General features: G+C 43.9%; 1 protein-coding gene across 4 annotated transcripts in view; it reads right to left on the bottom strand.

The window, feature by feature from the left end:
- The window catches only part of PAK5 (p21 (RAC1) activated kinase 5), a 187141-nt gene that overhangs the window by 138835 nt on the left and 26217 nt on the right, over nucleotides 1-22089 (bottom strand). For 3 of the 4 annotated variants that reach the window (XM_038397522.2, XM_038397525.2, XM_038397532.2), the window contains exon 2: nucleotides 13161-13285. The exons of the other annotated variant lie outside the window; for it this stretch is intronic. The gene's annotated coding sequence lies outside the window, so the exon portion shown is untranslated. The remainder of the gene's footprint in view (nucleotides 1-13160; nucleotides 13286-22089) is intronic. 4 annotated transcript variants of the gene reach the window in all.

Below are 22089 nucleotides of genomic sequence, written 5' to 3'. Positions count from 1 at the left end.
ATGTTGAGAATCATTAAGACACCATAGATAATAAGACAGAAAATATCATATTGCCTCTATATAAATCCATGGTATGCCCACATTTTGAATACTACGTGCAGTTGTGGTCACCCCATCTCAAAAAATATATATTGGAATTGGAAAAGGTTCAGAAAAGGGCAACAAAAATGATTAGGGGTATGGAACGGCTGCCGTATGAGGAGAAATTAATAAGACCGGGACTTTTCAGCTTCGGAAAGAGACGACGAAGGGGGAATATGATAGAGGTCTATAAAATCATGACTGGTGTGGAGAAGGTAAATAAGGAAGCATTACTTACTCATAACACAAGAACTAGGGATCACCAAATGAAATTAATAGGCAGCAGGTTTAAAACAAACAAAAGGAAGTATTTTTCACACAACGCACAATCAACCTGTGGAACTCTTTGCCAGAGGATTTTGTGAAGGCCAAGACTATAACCAGGTTCAAAAAAGAACTAGATAAATTCAGGGAGGCTAGGTCCATCAGTGGCTATTAGCCAGGATGGGCAGGGATGGTGTCCCTAGCCTCTGTCTGCCAGAAGCTGGGAATGGGCAACAGGGTTCTGTTCATTCCCTCTGGGGCACCCGGCATTGGTCACTGTCGGAAGACAGGATACTGGGCTACATGGACCTTTGGTCTGACCCAGTATGGCTGTTTTTATGTTCTGAGCGCTTAATGAAGAAGCAGAAAAAAGCTAGCACCTGTAGTTCTTGAGATGGAAAAATTAATTTCTCTGTGAAAATGTTTCTAAGCTTTAGAAATTATCTTTGATCTTTAAGAGGTTAGATGTTCTTTTATCTCTATGCAAAACAGTTATCTTTGTATTTTAAGATTGTTGTTTGCACTCAATGCTTCTTACAGAATATTGTCAATTTTAAATAATTGTTATCACTTCCTGCCTTTGCTGCCATCTGCTGTACTGTCAATATAGAGGGCATATTTACCTTTGAATTTCATGGATGTGCCGAGTTCTGTTTTGATGTGCATTTGTCATTGATCAGTTATTTTGATGTTTAGCTGCAAGGAGACAAAGACTGAAAAGTTCCCAGGGAAAACTGGCTGCAAAACAATTAATTACATAATTGTATTCACAGCAGTTTTACGTTAACCTGAAACAGAACAGAGGTAAGAAGCACAGAGCCACAAATGGTCTAAAATATAGTAAAGCTGTTCTTAGCAGCTTTCCTGTGCACATCTAATTAAACAATCACAATCCTGGTACAATCACTGCATTGATGCTGCTGGACCAGTAGCTATGCCTGAGGGCCTCTACACCCTTTACATGATGGAGTGGGCGTGGCAGGCTGCCCTGCATATACCAATGTGGAATCAGGGCGAGAGGAGCAGGTTGGGCCATAGGTCTTTATTTACATGGAGCTAGTGATTCTACCACACTATGCAAGTGGCACAAAAAGTGATGCAACTCCTACTTCCTCCATGGTTGCAGCCTTGCCCCCTGTTGTCAGTCTGAGGATATGGATTTCATTTCACCTGAAAAAGCCAGAACTTGGCTCAGCACACAGGAAATCCAGACCACTTATTTAGGTGTCTAACTTTAGCTATCCAAGCTTGAAAATGTTGACAACAACTTTTATTCCCTCCCCGCACCCCTGCCAAACTACAGTAAAACTGAAACTCATGATGGAATGGTCCTGCTGCACTAGCACTCCTGATGTGGGGTCAAATCTTCAAAACTGCCTAATTTCTAACGGCAGTTAACTGCCGAGGCGCTTCTGAAAATGCCACTAGGCACCGAAATATTTTTTTGAAAATCTCGTCCTCAGTGATTAGGAGCCTAAATCCTATTTTTCAAAAGAGATTTAAGTGGCTACATCGTTTTCTCAAAAAGGGTCCAAGGCATTTTTGAAAATGTTAGCCCCTGTCTGCTTACCAAAAATCTGACAAGTTCATAAACAGATCTGTTAGCTTCAAATGTCACAAGAGCTCAGCCTGAAATGCTTTTTGCTGCTTCAAATTATTTGTTGTTGAATGCTGGCCTGGTTATCCAATGTGGGCAATGAGGGTTACACTACGCATCAGCTGCCTTCCCAAAGACCATCTGGAGTGGTACTTAAAAACGAGTGAAGGAGAAAGGAGAGATGAGAGAAAAGATACATTGTGCCAGTTCCTCATCTAGGGTGAAATCCTGGTCCTGTTGAAATCAATGACATTTTGCCATTGACCTTAATGAAGCCAGGATTTCATTCCTGGTGTAAATCTGAATAGCTTTGCTGACTTCAGTGGTGATGTACCAACTTACACTACGTAAAGATCTTGCCCTTTATGTGCAAAAGTCATTATGGGCCTCATGCTGCTTCGGGTTTCTTGATTTCAGGGGGAGATGATGGCACACAGCATCTTGTAAAACTGGACTGATCATAGACATATACATTTTCTAATTTGTTTTAAGTTTTTTATTCCAGGATGTGAAATGGACTTGTATTTAATATGCACATTTGCAAGCTCAATTATTTGCACCGGCAAATCAGATCTTCTAGGCTTAATTCCTGCAAAGCTCTTAATCATATGTGTTAATTTCATTGGGACTGTTCATATGCTTAAAGTTAGGCATTGCTTTTGTTTTTTACTGGATCAGGGCCTTAGATGTCTAAGCATTTGATTTCCCTGTTTGTGCCTACAAATTTAGATTCATATTGAAATGGTCTTCTTTAGGGCCACAATTATTTGCACTCCCAAAGCTATTCCTATAAAACTACTTTGACACAAATAATAAATGCATAAAGCGAAATAAGTAACTAACTATTACTTTCTTTTTTTTACACTTAGATAAAACTAACTATAAAAAATAACAGAGAATTGCTGATATTGCCAGCCCAGGTCAACATGCTGTTCCAAACTGAATGATTTCATTGTCACTTCAATCTGCAGATCTATAGTTTATCTTCACCCTAAGGCCTGGTTCTTCACTTTAAAGTTAGACTGACCTAGCGAGGTCACTTGGGGCTCTGAAAAATGTTACGCCCTGCATGATTTAGTAGTTAGGTTCACCTAACTCCCAGTGCAGACGCGGGTAGGTTGATGGAAGAATTTTTGAGAATTAATTGAAAATAGAATTCCAGGTTTTTTTCACATGTACTCCACTTGGGGACTGCACGACACAGCTTTTTGATCTATGCATTGACAGAGTCATACATTACATACTGAAATAATGTGATCTATTGAGGGAGCAAAGGGACAGGTTGTTAAAACCTGGCCTCTAATTTAACATCCGTATTTGCAAGTTCAGTTATTTGCACCTGCAAAGCAAGCAATCCGCAACAATTACATTTAGTGACAACAGGAATGGTGCATTCAGAGAAACAAGAAAATGTAAATTAAGGCATCGCCTTTAAATCAGTACACAGGTTTTGCAGTAACTCTGATATCCTAGATCACCCCCTCTTTAGAGACCGTTGCAATGGGGGGATGGCAAATATTATCGGGGTCACCAGGGTGCACGAAGAATAGAATTTCAGCTCTTTTACATGTGTGCTACTTGAGGGTGCCTTAAAGTACAGCTTTTTGATCTGTGTCAATGCACATATCACTCTCTCATCAGATCACATTTAGGGCAAGACTTGCAGCCCTTACAGACATTAGTGAGCAGCTATTCACAAGAGTAGTTCCATTGAAGTCAAAGGGACTATTTATGTGAGTATTTGCCCAGTGAGGTGAATAAGGGCATTCCCAGTCTGGTGATGGGGCTAAGTTCTGCCTTTGGAAATACATGCCTGGAATGCATTGACACCAGTGGGAGTTGCAAGTGTAATTTGGCCCTTGGTATTCAACATACAGCATGTGCATATTAGACATGTTATTTAGAAAGTTGCCAAACATACACAGTAGCCAACATTTGAACATTAATCAGCTCTATTTTAGGAGGGAAGAGGGTGTTAACAGACTCCTCCAAGTCTGAGTCCACATTGTGACGAAGTGTGCAAAAACAATGCTGTAAAAGACACGAAGAAGACCTCCGTGAAAGCTTGTCTTTCGCAAACAGAAGTGGGTCCAATCGCAGATATTACCTCACCCGCCTTGTCTCTGTAACAACACCATCAGTTCTGAGTTACAGACCGTCTGAAGCTGGCGCTTGGGACTATTTGTATATGTGTTACCCCAGAACAAGTATGTTCTTCTTTTCCACTTCATATTCCCCCCTCTCCTGCTTCCCAGTCTAACCAGATCCTTTCCCCAGATCCTTTAGTTTCTTTGGCCTGATTACCATCCTAGAGAAAGAAGTCCTGTTCTTACAGACCAGAGGCAATGCTGATTGCATGAAGACTGGCTTCCCCACATGCTCTGCCAGTGTCTCTCAGTCATGGCCCAAAGAGACAACTGCTGGGGATGAGGGGGCAGTTCAATCTCCATCCTTCACTTGTCTGCCCACAGGAGTGCCAATTAATGCCAGCCGCGGTGGTATATTTGACAGTGGTTAGCTGGTGTCCTCCGGGGATTGAACTGAGACTCCCAAATATTTCTATCAACAGCCATCAGATGGGAACCACTGTCAGTTGCTACTGATCTTGCCGGAATCCAAACCAGCAACCTAGAAGTCAAAGGCCTTGTATACCATTAGCAACTCATGGAGCCAACACTTACCAGCAGGGCCTGGCATACCAGGCTTATCTGGGGGGGAGATAGAGCCGAGCAAATGATCAGTGGAGTCGGATGCCTTCTGCAAATGGTCTCTCCCAGAGGCAGGTGGCACTGACTGTAAATGCAGCCCAGGGTGGGAGCAGTTTGCACATACATTGCTGCAGGCTCATCTCTTATGCAACCGGGGCCATGACAGCACATGGAACTCAGCACTGAGCTGCTAAGGGACACTCCTGCCCTGACCCCCACATCCAGCCAAGCTGCCAGCCACAGATGACTTAAGGAACAAGGAGGTAGAGCGAAGAATGGAGGCAGAGAAGAGAGGGAGCAGCCCGCTGTGCAAGAGGCAATTAGAAAAAAAAATAAGGAAAGAAACAGAAAACTGCAAAAGGAAACAACGGAGAACAGACATAAAGGACGGGAGATTGATAAATAGACAGTGGTAACTCAGCGGAGCATGATACCCGGTGCTGGGAGGACTAGACCTGTTGGACATTTTTTCATTTAATTGTTTTTTTCCAAAACTGAGTGACTTTTCATGTTTCAATGAACATTTTGGTGGAAATATTTTGTTTTGATCTAAATTTTCAAGTTTTTCCACTGGAAATATAAAAATATTTTTGGTAAAAATTTCTGGTTTTCATTAAAAACTTGGGGGGGGCATTTTTTTTAAAGCTGCATTTTTTAAAACCAAAAGTGAAACAAACAAAAAACCAAACCAACAAAAACCCTACTTCTTTCAGTTTCAGTTTTCCATTGAAAAAAGACATACATTTTTTAAACCAGCTCTAACCTTCTGTCCACAAACCCATTACAGAGCAGGACTCTGCAAAATAAGCCTGGAACCAGCTAGTCCCCCAAAGAGCTGTTTCCTGCAAGCAATTTGACATTCTGTCTAGGACACAATTCATGAAGAAAAATACGAAACCAACTAGAGTTGACTTCTCTAGCGATAACTTAGGGCCTGATCCAGAAGGCTCATAAATGTCACAAGCAAACTAAGCAAAACTCCCACAGAAGCAAAGGAGTGCCTGACTTCACAGGATCATGTCCTTAAAGTGAACTGAACAGAGGGATATGAATTCTTAGCTGTATGCATGTGTTACTCCATCAACACTAATGAGAGCTGTGTGTATCTATAACCAGGAAGTGAGATGGGTCAAATGTAGAATATGAGTAAAGTTTCCAAAAGCACCTAAGTCTTATTGAAAACCAGTGGGACTTAGGCACTTGTCCTTTGAAAATGGGACTTAGGATCTGAATTCACTTAGACTTTTTTGAAAATTTTACCCTAAATTCCCACGTTTTCCCCAGCAGTTACATGTGTAAAAAGGGCTAATACCTAGAACGTGTCATATAAATTGAGGCGCAGACAAGTTTAATTGAAATGCCTCTTTCATTAGATAAGCCAGTCAGGCAATAATCCTGCCAGTTCTCATGGGTTTATAGCTACCAACCATTATATTGGTAGAGGATAGTTAAATAGAGCTTTTACATGTTCACACCAATGTTTCATTTATTTTTTAAATACTCTTTTCCAAAGAATTTCCATGCACACAAAGGCTTTATGGACTCAGACGGTAGATATAGTCTAGTGGCAGATTGTTGCTTTCTCAAGTATTCATGTTGGCTGTAATTTTTTTAGAATGGGTTTCTCACAAATGTATGAACCTGTATCATTCACAGCTTCTTTACCTTAGTATTAGCCACACATCTGTGATAAGCTGCAGTTGTCAAGTATGTGAGAAATCTCAAGTGCTCTGGCTTTTCGAGCTTCTCCAGTAGAGGATGATTAAGACTTCGTGATGATACTGTACTGGATACAGCTATAACCTGCGGGCTGCTTAGTACAGTAACTGATGTGGTCAATGTGTCTCAGCTGTGCCAGGTATGTTAGTTTCATTTTGAATGATTATTATTTACACTAAATTGCATGCGCTGTTAGAGCAGCAGCATACTAATGATTTACAGGCCCTGCTCTGAGAGAATAACTCTTGAAGCATTAAGAAAAGGAGTCCTTGTGGCACCTTAGAGACTAACACATTTATTTGATGCCACAAGACCTCCTTTTCTTTTTGCGGGTACAGACTAACACGGCTGCTACTACTGAAACCTGTCTTGAAGCATTGCTTGTCTTTACAAGACTGATTCCTCAGTCCCACTATAAAGTGAGATTGGGACACTTGTGCAAATGCATATATTAAAGCTAGGTGAATACACAACTGTTTTCACTTGAAAAATGCAAGGCTATATCTGTGCATGGGCTAACAGAGGCCAGTGGCTGAAAATCAGGACCAACTATGCCTCAAAAGTTGTTTAGTGCAATATTTTATAGAAAGTCTTGATGGTCTTATTGCAAATGTGTTCCACGCCTGGAAGCTTCCCTAGATTTCCATGTCTATGCATGGAGTTTACAGGATCCTTTACTATTTAAGACTTAAGTCCTCTGTAAGAGGGACTCTCCTCACTATGTGCATGTTGGGACTTGATTCTGCTCCTACTGAAGAAAACAGGAGGATTGACATGGATGTCAGCAGAAGTATGGGCCCCAAGGTTCCTCAGTCTGCATTAGAGTTCATGCTGGGCATCCCTTGCCATTGTGTATTCTATTGCATTTCGTCAGTGCTGTGGTGCTAAAATTAGGCTGAGAACCAGTACCTGCATTCTGTAAGATCCGTCAAACTGATTCAAGGTGACAAAGGTGAAACACAGTTTAGGTCCCAATCCTTACTCACAGATATTTGTTCATGGGAGAATTTCCATTGACTTTGATGGGAGTATTTGATTAAGCACTGCTTATGGTGAGTAAGGTTGACAGCAGATCATGATCAATAAGGACCATTGATTTATGCTCAGACATCCTACTGACTTCAGCAGGTGCCCAGTATGTGAAATGGTGACCAGATATGACCTTAAGAATTCATGTTTTATCCACTAACCATTCTGACTGAGTTAAAAAGAGGAAAATATGCAGACTTGCAGCTGTACCTTCCAAAATGTTTTTCACCTCAACTTAACTGAAAGTTTTACAGAACTTTGAGAGCAAATATCAATTTTGATAATATGCTTCAGAAAATGGACAGAAATTATTATAACAAGCTCATTTCCAGAGATGGGAATCTATATACTGCCTGCCTTGGATATTTCGCAACAGCTTGGTTTATGATGATAAATACGGTCTTGTGGGCAGGTCCTTCTGGTTGCTTGTTAGAAATGGGAACATTTAAAAAAAAACCAACAACCCGAATCTCTGATCTTTCCAGCTATGAAGCATCCACGTCTCCAGCTGGCTCATCTGTTACCTAGAGCCTCCTGCGTTTATTTGAAATGTTATTTAAACAGACATTTCACCATTAGGGTGTGAGTGAAAAATGTTGTCAGCATTTAGGTGAAAAATGGCTGCTGGGTTACGAGATGCTCACTAAGCCCCATGGAAACTAAAGGGCAGGAAATGAAAAAAATAAAGTGATATGTCAAAAAAAAAAATCACTTAACTCAACCAATTCTCCTTTGATGGGCCAAAAGTGAAACTCAGGGCCTCTGCACTACATGAATGCCACAGTCGTATGTACTTGATCAGAAAAGTAGTATTTAAAGCTTGATTTAAATAAAATAATTTCACTTAGGGTGATAGTCGCCTTGATTCAGAGGGCCCAGGAAATGCATTTAGCATCAATCTCTCCCTTAGGTACTTATAAGTCCTCCATTACTATAGTACCTGAGTACCCTACACTATTTTATGGATTTAGCCTCACAACCCCCTGTGAGATAGGAAAGTGCTACATTTTACAGATGGAGTACAGAAAAACTAAGTGTTTTGATCAAGATCACTCTGTGGCAGAGAAGAGAGCTGAACCCTGCGTTGTCCTGTGCTAGGCTAGTACCTTAACCACTAGACCATAATTTTCCTTCTGTCGGGCTTGCTCTAATTCTGTTATTACAGCAGTGAGAAATCCAACAGACTGGAGCACAATGTGCTCCGGTAGGCGTAGGGATGCCCAGCATGAACTTGAAGCACGCAGTCTCCTCTGCTCCCGGTGGAAAATAGAGTGAATTTCTCCCCAGTAGGTAAGAGAATGATTATGTTATTTAAGCCATAACCACTTCTTAATCCGTAGTGGTGTTTCTGAAACGGTCACTTTTGACCAGGGCCATTACTAGGGCAGGGCGAGAGGGCCAGCCACCCAGGGTGCGGAGCTGGTGAGATCACAAAAATGGGGCAGTACAAGATTAGGCCCAGCAGCATCTGCTCCCCCCTGCATGATTTGCCCCAGCAGCATCAGCTGGGGTCCTTGAGCATAGTTTGTTGGTTTTTTTGGGGGGGCGGGGGGGAGGGAACTGCAGCTGGTTGCCACCTCCTGGGTCCTAGTGCTGGTTGGCTTTCCCTTCTATGTGTGCCGGGTCCCTTGCATAGCCACTATCCTGTTTCCTCTACACTGGTGAGTGCCCACAGGAAGGTGGGTAGGGCAAGAGGGTATGGGGGAAGGAGGGTGAGGTGGGGGAAAGAGGCAGTAGGGAAGGAAGGGGGATGGGATAGCGCAGGGGGAAGAGAAAGGGATGAGGAAGAGGGAGTGGGGAAAGGGGATGGGATGGGGAAGAGAAGGGGAAGTGGGAGCCCCACTTGCAGTGTCCCCCTAGCAACAGCTGGTTAAACCCTGTTAAACCGGCCAACCCCCCACCCAGCTCTGGCAGCCCACCTGCAGTGAGTACCCCTGCAGTAGGTACCCCCTCAAACGCCCCCCTCCAGCTCCTCCTTCCCCTCCCCCCTGGCAGTGTCCCGTATTTGGGAACTTAAAACACGGTAACCCTAGGGGTCGCTCTGTTCTCATGGCCTTGGTTTCCGGAGCTGGCGGGAGCGAGTCTGCCCTGCCAGCAGCCACCTGCCCCCAGCACCTGGGCTGGGCCCGGGGCTCACATCGCCGAGCTCAGAGCTCGGGTAGTGTGACCGCGAGCCAGGTAGCCACAGGGCTGGGGCAGGACAACCAAGGGGAGCAAGGGGTGGATCCACTCTGCGCGCAGGGAGTGTGGGGAGAGTGACCCAGCTGCAATGGCAGGTCCCCGGCCAGCACGTGAGGTGTGACTAGGCTGCTGAGAGCCAAGTGCCCAAGGGGGAAATGAGTATTCCGGAGAGCATCTCTTGGCAGCTGGGCTCCATGGGCAGGGTCAGCTCCAGGGGGGTGCCTCCGGCTGGCGCCAGGCTCCTTCGGGGCAGACGCAAGAGTGTGTCGGGTGCAGCTCGGAGCTGTGCCATCCACCCTGCTGGGGAGCACCCGGCTGTGCAGAGGTAGCCTGGGTTGGGAAACAGGGCAGGGAGGGCTGCCGAGCAGCCAGCCAGTGCCCCAGCTCCCACTGCGCGGAGAGCAAGGGACCTGAGTGGACTGGGCAGGTCCCACTAGCTTCCGATCTGCTGGTTCCCGGCAGGAGGCGACAGTTTTCAAACTGGGCAGCATACCCCTCCAGGGAAGCGTGCCCCACAGTTTGAAAACCTCTGTGCTAAATGAGAGGCAGAAATCTTGGGGGGGGGGCATGTGACCCCACATGGCCCCCACCACACGTCGCCTCGAGCGGATACAAATATGATTGCTCGCAACCGGGTGCTAAAATGCTTAGTTACGGCTCTGCGTTTGACTACAGGACACAACTCTGGAGCACTAGCCCAAGAAATGTTGGGTTTGATTGTGATCTTGCATTAAGTTTCCACAACTTGCTCCACAGGCACACAGAAGCAGCACCTTTAGGACTGCTCAGGCTCCAGACAAACCTGTGATAGATTGGAGGCTTAACATGCGTGAGCATCAGGGGTTGGAAGTGAAAAAGGATCAAGTGAACCTTTATCCTGGGTAGTGCTGGAAGCCAATCCAGGCCCTACCTAGTTAAATGGAAAGCGTTATTAAAAAGTGCACTAGTAGGGACCTGGACTGTCTAAATGCACAGGGTCTGCATCTGACCTCATGGAATCCCTTGCAATGTCATGGGAAATGAAAGCAGCCCCAAGCCAGGGAAGGAGAAAGTGCCAGAGAGGGAGCTGTCCTGGAGGTAGGGAATTGAAGCCTCAGGGGGAGAATCCCCATCTCCCGGTGGAAAAGTGCAGCATCTGCAGTGACTACTCTTCAGATGAGCATTGAATATAGCCAGGGCTCTCCTCGGCAAGCTTCTCAGAGTTGAAGAAACTCTCTTCCTCAGTCTGGATGCTTCAATGCTTCATGCACCACCCATCACCAGGGTCCCCAAGCAACCCAACATGGAAGAGAGCCAACGTCTCAGAGGAGGGATCAAGCTGCACTAACTCTAAAAAGACTATTGGAGGACACTGTGATTTAGGATGAACCAGAAGTTTCTCCATGCATCAGCATGGGTGCTATGGAGCTGGGCCAAAGCACATTAGACTAAGTGGGATTCTTTCCACTGACTTCTGTGGACTTTTGGATCCGCCCTAATAGCACAGCTAAGAGATTTCTTAACATGGCTCAGATTTTGCAGGCGCTGGCTAACTCCCCCATGACTGGCTCAGTGACAGTTTAACAAATTAAACTTTAATTCGCGGGCCATGAACTCCTAGCGCCTACAGGCTGCTGTCAATCACAAAAGGAGAGTGATCAATGGGGAGGAGAGGGAAAGGACAGTGGAAAGACGTGGTACACTATACAGAAGGGTACACATTTTCCAAAGAGTTGGAGAGTGCATTATGGGGTCTAGTGATTGCGGGGCTGAGGTGAAATCCTGGCCCAATGAAGTCAATAGCTAAACTCCCCACAGACTTCATTGGGCCAGGATTTCATCACTGAGATCCAATGATCTTTATAAAAAACAAACACAAAGCAAAACACACAAACAAATCAGCGGTTCGGCCTTTAAATGAAAAATCTATGCTAGTCTAAACATTTTGGAGAGCACAACAGACCCTATCTAAACCCACCGAGGTCCATGAAAAGGCCTCCATTGACTTCAAAGGGCCCACTCCGTGTAAAATAAGTCTCAAATCTGCCTATACATGTAAATCCATAAAGCATACACAGGTGTAAGTCTATGGGTTAAATCCCCTAGTTATAGTTTCACTCTGGGGCATGAAGATTTGCACATGTAGCTCCCTGCATATACAGATAAGAAAATACTCCCAATAATACTTTCTGTCCACAGGACTATGAAGATTAGACTGTAACACCTGAGAGTTTAAAAATCATTCATCCGATTCTGGAACAGCTTTTTTTCCTCTCACCATTGCACCTTTCCAATGAAACTGTAAATGCTCCCTGAATTGAATTAAACAATTGAAAAGTAAAGGGATTGAAAATAACAAATGGTCCCCAAGCTTTCCCTGCAGCAAGGTTAGAGAGAATTAACTGAACTTTAACTCAGCTGCCAAACTAGAAGAGCAAATTTTAAAATGTCTTGAAAATACCTACGTTTATTAAGTTCCTAACCAAAGTTCTACCAGGAACAGCTCAGTACTGTCAAACTTTCTTCATTCTTTTTTCAAACCATTAAGAAAACCAAAGCTTTGCATTACTCCCTCAATTATACAAACCTTGGGGGAAATTCTCTACTGGTATAAATTGGCCTGGCTCTGACATCAGTGGAAACACACCAGTTTACAATAGCAGGCAATTTGGCCCCATGCTTAACTGATGGTACAAAAGGCAGGGTAGACAAGAGGTTCCTTTAAGAGATGTTTATATTAAAGTAACATTTTATCTTTTAAAAGATACATTTTTGAAATGCAGTTCACACACAGAATTTTTCTTCACCTCAACACTGGCCGGAAATGTAGTAGCTAGAGCTGTGCAGGAGAAGGAGGTATGTCAGATGGATTATAAAATTGTGGGAGGCTCCAAAATAAGGAAGTCTGACCTACAGGGTAAGATAATCTCAAATGAAACTACATTTTAGCTTTGTCAGTTTTTACCATTAAAGAGAAACAAGTTTGGTTTCTGGTAGTGCAAAGAGGCTGGCTTAACCTGGCTATTGGGGACTCTCAGGTAGCACCCGGTGGAACACTCAGCGTCTCCGCACTCTGGCAATGCCCAGCTGCCAGAATGACCACTTGAAGTCTAACAGCTGGGTGTAGTTTAGAGCAGCCTTGAGCCCTCTCTAATTTATGTAGGAAGCCAAACTAGCTTTTAACCAGCCCCCATATGAGGAAGCCACAAAGGCTGCAGAAAGCCCTGTGTGCAATTCCAGTAAGGGGGTACATTTCAGTGCGGCCTCTGCTCAGCCTCCTTTTGTATGAGTAATACATGCAAATTCACTTTAAGATCCAGTTTCTACAAGCTGAAGTAAATGTAAAATCACAGCTGATAAAGTTTATGGGTGACAAACATTGGCAGACTGGTAATTAATGATGAGGACAGGAAAGTTGTATAGAGCAATCTGGTTCACTTAGTAAGCTGGACCCATTCAAACAAAATGTCCCTCAATACAGATAAACACAAGACCATACATATAGGAACAATTTGGGACCTGAAGAAAAGCTCTGTGTGGCTCGAAAGCTTCTCTCTCTCACCAGCAGAAGTTGGTCCAATAAAAGAAATTACTGCACCCACCTTTGTCTCTCTAATAGCTCAAAGCAGTCATCAATGGGGAATCATCATCCAATGGGGGGTGTTTCCAGGGACTTTCTGCAGGAATTGGTACTAGCCTGACACTACTCAACATTTTCATCAGTGATCTGGAAATATAAAATAATTGTTGATCAAATTTGTGGATGACACTAGGATTGTCAAAGTGGTAAACAATGATGGTGAGGGATCTGGACCACTTGGTAACCTGGGTCCATTCAAACAAAATGTGTTTTAATACAGCCAAATACATAGTTATATATCTAGGAACAAGAAATGCAAGTCATATCTACAGAATGTGAGGGGAGGGGGACTATATCCTAGAACCGTGGTTTTCAAACTTTTTTTCTGGTGACCCAATTGAAGAACATTGTTAATGCCCATGAACCAATGAAGCTGGGGATGAGGGGTTTGGGAGGGGCTCAGGGCTGGGGCAGAGGGTTGGGGTGTGTGCGTGAGGGCTGTGGGTTGGGGCTGGAAATGAGTGGTTCATGGTGTGGGAGGGGGCTCTGGGCTGGGGCAGGGGTTTGGGGTGCAGGAGGGGGTCCGGGCTCTGGGCTTGGGGTGCAGGCTCTGGGATGGGGCCAGGGATGAGGGGTTTGGGGTACAGGAAGGGGCTCCAGGTTTGGAGGAGGATTCAGGGCTGGGGCAGAGGATTGGGGCATGGGCTTACCTTGGGCAGCTCCCGGTCCGCGGCGCAACGGGGATGCTAAGGCAGGCTTCCTACCTCTCCTGGCACTGCGGACCGCGCTGAGCCCTGGAAGCAGCCTGCAGCAGGTCCAGCTCCTAGGCAGAGGTGCTCAAGCAGCTCTGTGCAGCTCTGGCCCACAGGAACCAGCCAGTGGGAGTCCGGAGCCTTTGCTCAGGGCAGGGGCAGCACATGGAGCCCTGTGGCCCCACTGCCTAGGAGCTAGACCTGCTGCTGGCTGCTTCCAGGGCGCAGCGTGGTGTCAGAACAGGCAGGGATTAGCCTGCCTTAGCCGGAAAGCACCACCAACGGGACTTTTAACAGCCGCTGCAACCCAGTGCCTTACATCCCCCGACCCAGTACTGGGTCACGACCCACAGTTTGAAAACCACTGTCCTAGAAAGCAGTGACTATGAAAAGGGTCTAGGGGGTCTGTCACAGGCAGGCTGGTGACAGGATCATAGTGAACAAGTAACTGAATATGATCACTCAGATGATCTCATTGTCCCTTCTGGCCTTAAGAATCTATGAATCTAAGTGCAATTGATAAATTCTTACATCTGCATAGCAGGTGTCAGCACCTGAAAGAGGTGTGCCTGCATGCACAGACGTGCCCAGCTGTGTATGCTGCAAATGCACCTAGTTTTCAATAAAATAAATCAGACCTGAAGGAGTCTGGAAAAATGCATATTGTCATTATACACTGAGACTTAATTCTTAGCTGTTAGTCAGCTGAGAGTAAAAAAGTTGTTCTGACAGTCAGAAACCTTAATCTCCTCAACATAAATCAAACTGTCATTATTTGCCATTTGCAAAGCAGATTTTGATGATAGGCAGAAGAAGGAGCAGAATAAAAAAGGATGTAATTAGCATCAAAACAGTCAGTACCCAGATTCTATGCATAATCCACTTTATAATCTTAAAGTACAAATCTCTAGTGTTCCTGAAAGAAGAAAAAGAGTGGGTGACTCAGAGTGTCTGTGGGGAAAGCGAGAGACACAGACAAATAGAGAAACAAGACAGGAAGAATAAAAGATAGAGACATGCACGCACACACAAAAAGAGAGGAGGGATAATTGACATCACCAGCAACTATATTCACTCCTAAAAAATTCCTCAGTGAAACCTCTCTCACTAATATTTCCGAGCACCTGTTTAAGGGGAACAATTTTCTGTCTAGATTTCAGACTTCTTACATTTATCAGCCAGTCACTGCTGAATGGCTAGAAGAGTGAGGTTGGCTTTTCTTCTTCCCAGTCATTAACCTTGTAAACTAATGTTTTTCCAGCCACTGCTACAATTCCAAGTGGAGAGGCGCCTACCTGGTTTGATTTACTTCGAGAGCAGCTGAACATACAGGTTCCCACAGACTTACAGTTTGATCACTTTGGTTTTTGAGGGGCTCATATTGTGTCGGGTAATTTAAGATCAGCATCGACTTTTCCCCAAGTAAAGACTGCGATTGGGACAAGTGATGGTTGGGTGACGAGCCACATCTGGGAGCTTCCTTGTGGAAACCTGTGGTTCTTGCCTTTGGGGGTACTGTCAAAAAGTTGCCTGCCCAATATCATCTGATTCAGATTTTGTCCTACCCACAGAGTAATTCAGTTAAAGAACACTGTGTACCATGGATTGCTAGTTGTTTTGCTGATGCTTTATCTCACTTTCAGACTTGGGGATTTTGGCAATCAGTGCCTGCTCAGAACCTTTGGTGCGTTGGCATCCACAGGCCTAAAGCTATTAGAATTTCAATGGCATCAGGCAGTAAGTGGTGTCCTACAGGACATGTTTTAATACATTCCTTGGATTCAGTGAAAGAGCAGGCCTCCCTGGCTCCGGCCCATCCCACAACAACATGGGGAAGGCTTTACTCTTCTGAACAGTATATCACTCATACCTCACTGTGATTTTTTTTTTAAATGGTGCATCTCTTTGACTACACAGAACCTTCACCCAGAGGAACTTCAGCATGACCAGAACAGCTATTATGAAGCCTGACCCAGGGCCAGATTCCACTTCTACTATTAGCCTCTGTCTGGAACTTACTCTTGTGTTTGCCAACCAGTCTTGACATTTAGACTTTTGTTGCTGAAGGAAGATGATGATGAGTGTTTCATGGTAGCAACTTAAATTTTATGTCTCTGTTAACAAGGTAAATTGTGAAAAGATATTAAAGTAAATATGTTAGTGGCTAACTGCGTGCTGCATGTACAATTTGTTTTCCAACACAACAGTAAAAAGATGGTTTTCTTGTGCTGTTTATTAATTTTTGAAGGTGTTGATTTCAAATGTTAGTGGTGTTCTTTGATAAGCTATGGCTTAGAGATAAAAATAGCTAAAAAACATTAAAATTAGAACAATGGGCTGCTCTATTAATGTGTTTACAGAAGTCCCATTCACATTAATGAGAGTTCTGTACATGCAATGCATAGTTGGCAAGTTGTATTTTGGGATTTTCATCTTCCTCTAAAGCATTAGAGATTGGCCACAGCTGGAGATTAGACACTGGACATGGCTGGACCAGTGCTCTGAGGTGGTTGAGAGAAGCCAATTTCTCGATGCCTGTTTGGTGTGTCTTGCTCACAGTCAAATAATCACCATTTTGGGGGTCAGGAATGAATTTTCACTTAGGTCAGATTGGCTGGAATCTTAGAGCTTTCTCGCCTTTCTCTACAGCATAGGGTGTAGTTCACCGGCTGGGGTCATCTGGGCATTTCTCACCGCAGCAATGGCCTGCCATTGCAGGGGCTTCAGGCATTGGTGGCACCTTGGTTTCTCCTGTTCACTGCCTGTGAGACAGAGTTTAATCTCCTGAGGACTGAAATGCTTTGGCCTAATTAAAGTCTTTGGGCTCAAAATAGGGGTAAATGGATGAAAATGAATGGCTTGTGATATACAGGTAGTCAGACTAGAGATCTAATCATTCCTCTGGCCTTAAACTCTATGACACTATGAAAAGACCAATAGCGAAGGACCAGAACGATCATTTATGAGCTAGAAACAATTGGAGCTGCCCTTGCTCTTTACACACGTTAATATCAGTAGAAGATCTACTATGGATTGAGATCACTGCATGACTTTTCCTCTTGTGACACTGATATTCTTGGACTATGCATCTCAGAGTTGAAAAGATGACCATGGGTGGTTAGGTTTTGAGAATGAGAGGGGAAATTTAACTCAGATCTTGGCCTACATTTAAGCACAGAATATAAATCCTACAAGCTTCTGTTCAAAACTGTGGGCCAAGTTCTGCTTGTCATGCCAATGTAATTCCAGACTTTATTTTTCCAAATGTAAAGAGTATGTTGTTTTAAAGATCTTTTTGCACATACACAAAAATTACTGTGCACCATTAAATAACTAGTTTGAGGTTACCATTTGTATTTGCCTACCCTATGTACTTAGGGCAAAATTCACTTCAAGGCCCTAGGAATCACTTTGATGAGGTCTTAAGTGATGCATCGGAACTTGTGTGTCCCTTGCCCTGGAGTGAATTTCACCCTTAAAAGCTAGATGGGAACAAACTAAAGCAAAAATAATTCCCTGGGCAGCTACAGTGGTGCTGAGTTCATTCATTTAATTTCTGTAACAAACAATTGGAGATCTTTAGCATAGGAAAGCAGATGAGAATTATAGTGGAAGAGGGTAGAAGCCACAGATGCTAATACTAAAGGTCCTCAGATCATTCACAGTTAATAGCAACACTTGAAATGGTTCAGAATGTTCTAACTGAGCATCTGCTTTGTTTATATTTTTACTAGCAATCTGAGGCTACAGAGCTGAGCGTTTCTGCGTCACGCCTCCCTCTGAGCAATGTTTTGCGATTTCTAGCCATAGTGTACACTTTGCCAATTATCTAGATAGGTGCATTGTTCTGTGTGTCTACACCACAATGGGGTCCTGGTTCATGACTAGGGCTCCTAGGTACTACCACAATACAGATAAATACTACCAATATGTAGTAGGAAGGGAGGAAATATTAGAGCAGGGATTTGAACATCTAACTAACACTGAATTTCAATGGGAGTTGATGCCTAACTTCCTTAAGACTCTTTAAAACTCCCAGCCTAAAAATATCTCTTCACTTCTATTGATAGAGAATTAAAATTTCAGATGGTATATTACATCCCCAGAAGATGTATTTAAAACTTTGACAGTATTAATAAGTTATGAATCAATGCTTTACTAGACCATGAAATATACTCTCATGGCAAACAGAAAAGAATAGAAAAGGAGATGGCTCTCTCTATATGGCTTTCATGCTCAAGGTGCTTTTTACAAAGATATTAAGAACGGGAAGTGCAACAACTCTGTAGGTGACACATAGTGCTTAATGTGTTCATTATGTCAACACTGAGAGCTCTTTGGTTTCTACATCTTCATGAAATCATTCTAAGCCATTAATCCAAAGCACAAGCAGGGACAGTGTAAGCTTTCCCACTGCATAACTTGTCTCTGGCTCTTTGTCTCATCCCTGATCCAGAGAGTGAGATGACAGTAATCCCCAGGCCCATTCATTCCATGCCCTCTCACCTGGGACTGCCAACAAAACTGCCAATTGCAGCACTATTGTTACCCACTTGACTGAGGTCAGCAACTCACTTCACAAAGGCTGCTTTACAGCCATCAGATAGTAACAACTTTCAATCACATTCAAAGCAGCAATAAGAGGCTTCATATTCCACTACCTGTTCCCTGAGCCATCTAGTTCCCTGAGAACCTGTTTTATTGAGATTTGTTGGTTTGGACCCTGGGCTACCTCCGACATGAAAAACCAGCCACCAACCTCAAAAATCTTGCCATGAGATCTTTAGCTTCAATCTTGATAGTACAGTGCTCAGGACAGGCAAAACACCACAAATTAACATCTCACAGGAGAGTGCCTGTAATATTCCTACGTCTCACAGCTGTGCACGTTAACATTAACGCTGGGCATGCGACCAAGTCCTGATGCAAAACTGAGCCCACAACCAATGCTGGGAGAAACTGTATCATTGCTTCACAAATTACTGTGAATGTTATGGATTCAAGACTCACAAAGCAATAGTCTGGCTTTCTGCAACAAAATGCTAGATATTTTTCATATTAAACAAGAAAAAGTTTCCAAGGAGCGACAGATCAGATCAGATGTCCAACCTGCTTACACAGTAAAAAAAAAAAAAAAGTTACTTTAGCAGAAGCACTGGCTCGAACACTAGCTGCCCAGGAACTTATAGGGAGCTGGAACATTCTATTCTATACAGGTTCTTATACCTCCCTTGTCATTATAGTGTCTGAGCATCTTTTGGTAGTTCATAAAGTGACATAACCTAACATCTTGCTTTTGGTTGCTCCCAGGACATTAAAGAGAGAAGAAAAGGAGTACTTGTGGCACCTTAGAGACTAACAAATTTATTAGAGCATAAGCTTTCGTGAGCTACAGCTCACTTCATCGGATGCATTTGGTGGAAAAAACAGAGGAGAGATTTATATACACACACACAGAGAACATGAAACAATGGGTTTATCATACACACTGTAAGGAGAGTGATCACTTAAGATAAGCCATCACCAACAGCAGGGGGGGGGAAGGAGGAAAACCTTTCATGGTGACAAGCAGGTAGGCTAATTCCAGCAGTTAACAAGAATATCAGAGGAACAGTGGGGGGTGGGGTGGGAGGGAGAAATACCATGGGGAAATAGTTTTACTTTATGTAATGACTCATCCATTCCCAGTCTCTATTCAAGCCTAAGTTAATTGTATCCAGTTTGCAAATTAATTCCAATTCAGCAGTCTCTCGTTGGAGTCTGTTTTTGAAGCTTTTTGTTGAAGGATAGCCACTCTTAGGTCTGTGATCGAGTGACCAGAGAGATTGAAGTGTTCTCCAACTGGTTTTTGAATGTTATAATTCTTGACGTCTGATTTGTGTCCATTCATTCTTTTACGTAGAGACTGTCCAGTTTGGCCAATGTACATGGCAGAGGGGCATTGCTGGCACATATCACATTGGTAGATGCGCAGGTGAACGAGCCTCTGATAGTGTGGCTGATGTGATTAGGCCCTATGATGGTATCCCCTGAATAGATATGTGGACAGAGTTGGCAACGGGCTTTGTTGCAAGGATAGGTTCCTGGGTTAGTGGTTCTGTTGTGTGGTTGCTGGTGAGTATTTGCTTCAGATTGGGGAGCTGTCTGTAAGCAAGGACTGGTCTGTCTCCCATGATCTGAGAGAGCGATGGGTCGTCCTTCAGGATAGGTTGTAGATCCTTGATGATGCGTTGGAGAGGTTTTAGTTGGGGGCTGAAGGTGATGGCTAGTGGCGTTCTGTTGTTTTCTTTGTTGGGCCTGTCCTGTAGTAGGTGACTTCTGGGTACTCTTCTGGCTCTGTCAATCTGTTTCTTCACTTCAGCAGGTGGGTATTGTAGTTGTAGGAATGCATGATAGAGATCTTGTAGGTGTTTGTCTCTGTCTGAGGGGTTGGAGCAAATGCGGTTATATCGTAGCGCTTGGCTGTAGACAATGGATCGAGTGGTATGATCTGGATGAAAGCTAGAGGCATGTAGGTAGGAATAGCGGTCAGTAGGTTTCCGATATAGGGTGGTGTTTATGTGACCATCTCTTATTAGCACCGTAGTGTCCAGGAAGTGGATCTCTTGTGTGGACTGGTCCAGGCTGAGGTTGATGGTGGGATGGAAATTGTTGAAATCATGGTGGAATTCCTCAAGAGCTTCTTTTCCATGGGTCCAGATGATGAAGATGTCATCAATGTAGCGCAAGTAGAGTAGGGGCATTAGGGGACGAGAGCTGAGGAAGCGTTGTTCTAAGTCAGCCATAAAAATGTTGGCATACTGTGGGGCCATGCGGGTACCCATCACAGTGCCGCTGATTTGAAGGTATACATTGTCACCAAATGTGAAATAGTTATGGGTCAGGACAAAGTCACAAAGTTCTGCGACCAGGTTAGCCGTGACAGTATCGGGGATACTGTTCCTGACGGCTTGTAGTCCATGGGTGATTGAGGTAAACACCTTTTATTGGCCCAGCTTCTGATGGTAAGAGAGACAAGCTTTCAAACTGCACAGAGCTCTTTCAAAGCTTCAAAGTCTGACATCCTCACTAACAGACGTTCGTCCAATAAAAGGTATTACCTCACCCACCTTGTCTCTCTAATAACTAACTTCTGTATGTGAGAGTAGCGGAGGAGTGTTTTGGGGATTGTTTACAATACACACTGTTATGTGTTTGAATTCGAGACATCAAAGTCAAAAAAGCATGCCTTGAATTCCCTTTAAATTCAGATTCACATGGGCCATCCTCAAATCATCATTCAATCTTTAATTGTGTCCCCCTGTTCCTCTCAGCAGTGATGCTGGTCTGGTGATCCTTTCCCCACCCCCACTAGGGTTCAGTGGTTGATAATGCTGGGTTAGAGCCCTATGTTTATTTGGGGGCTCTTTAAACCAATGTGAAGGCAGCATGGAAACTTGTCTGGCATCTTACAGTGAGGTTTAACATGCAGCCAATGTCTCAAACCACAGCACTTTTCAGCAAAAGGGAAGCTTCCGGCAAGAGAGTAAAAAATGGCAGCTACATTTAAAGAGTTAATTTTCAAATACATTTCCTTTTCCAAAATGAAGGAGAAATGCCACTTAACCTTTCATGCCATTGGCCTGAGCAAAACAGATGCCATTTTCCTTTAGAGGCATACAATCTGTCTAACACAATGCTGCACAATATCCTGCCTCTGTTCTAGGCATTTGCATTTCAAATGTGGAACAACTCCTCCGCCTAATTATATTTAGAATTATGACTACTTGGTTTGCCTAAATATATTCTAAAAAGCCTCAGAAAACTGAATCTTTAATCTGGGACAAGTAGTGGAGGATCTGGTGAGATACAGTAGCTACCATCATTAACACATTGGCACCTAAATGTCTCTTCTCCTTCCACCACACATTGTCATGATGAGCTCCATCCGATGAAGTAGGAAGGAAGTCAACTGGAGCATTACTGATGGGAAACATGAACATATACAGATAAACTCTGACTGACAGGGCTAGCCTTTGGGTAGCCTTTGCCCAGCATCAGGCATGGACCAAGGGCAAGGAGCCAATTACCAGGAATCCGGCTGGGTTGGAACACGAGCAGACGAGAACTGAGAGACATAGCAGAGGGCAGGATCCAGAGCCATTTACCAAGAGTCAGGCCAAGTCAAGATACCAAGAGGCCAGGATCAGCAAGCAGGAA

Source organism: Dermochelys coriacea, chromosome 3 (assembly GCF_009764565.3).
Source record: "Dermochelys coriacea isolate rDerCor1 chromosome 3, rDerCor1.pri.v4, whole genome shotgun sequence".
NCBI lineage: Eukaryota > Metazoa > Chordata > Testudines > Dermochelyidae > Dermochelys > Dermochelys coriacea.
The sequence above is the reverse complement of the archived record's forward strand: the minus strand, read 5'-3'. Positions and strand labels throughout refer to the sequence as shown.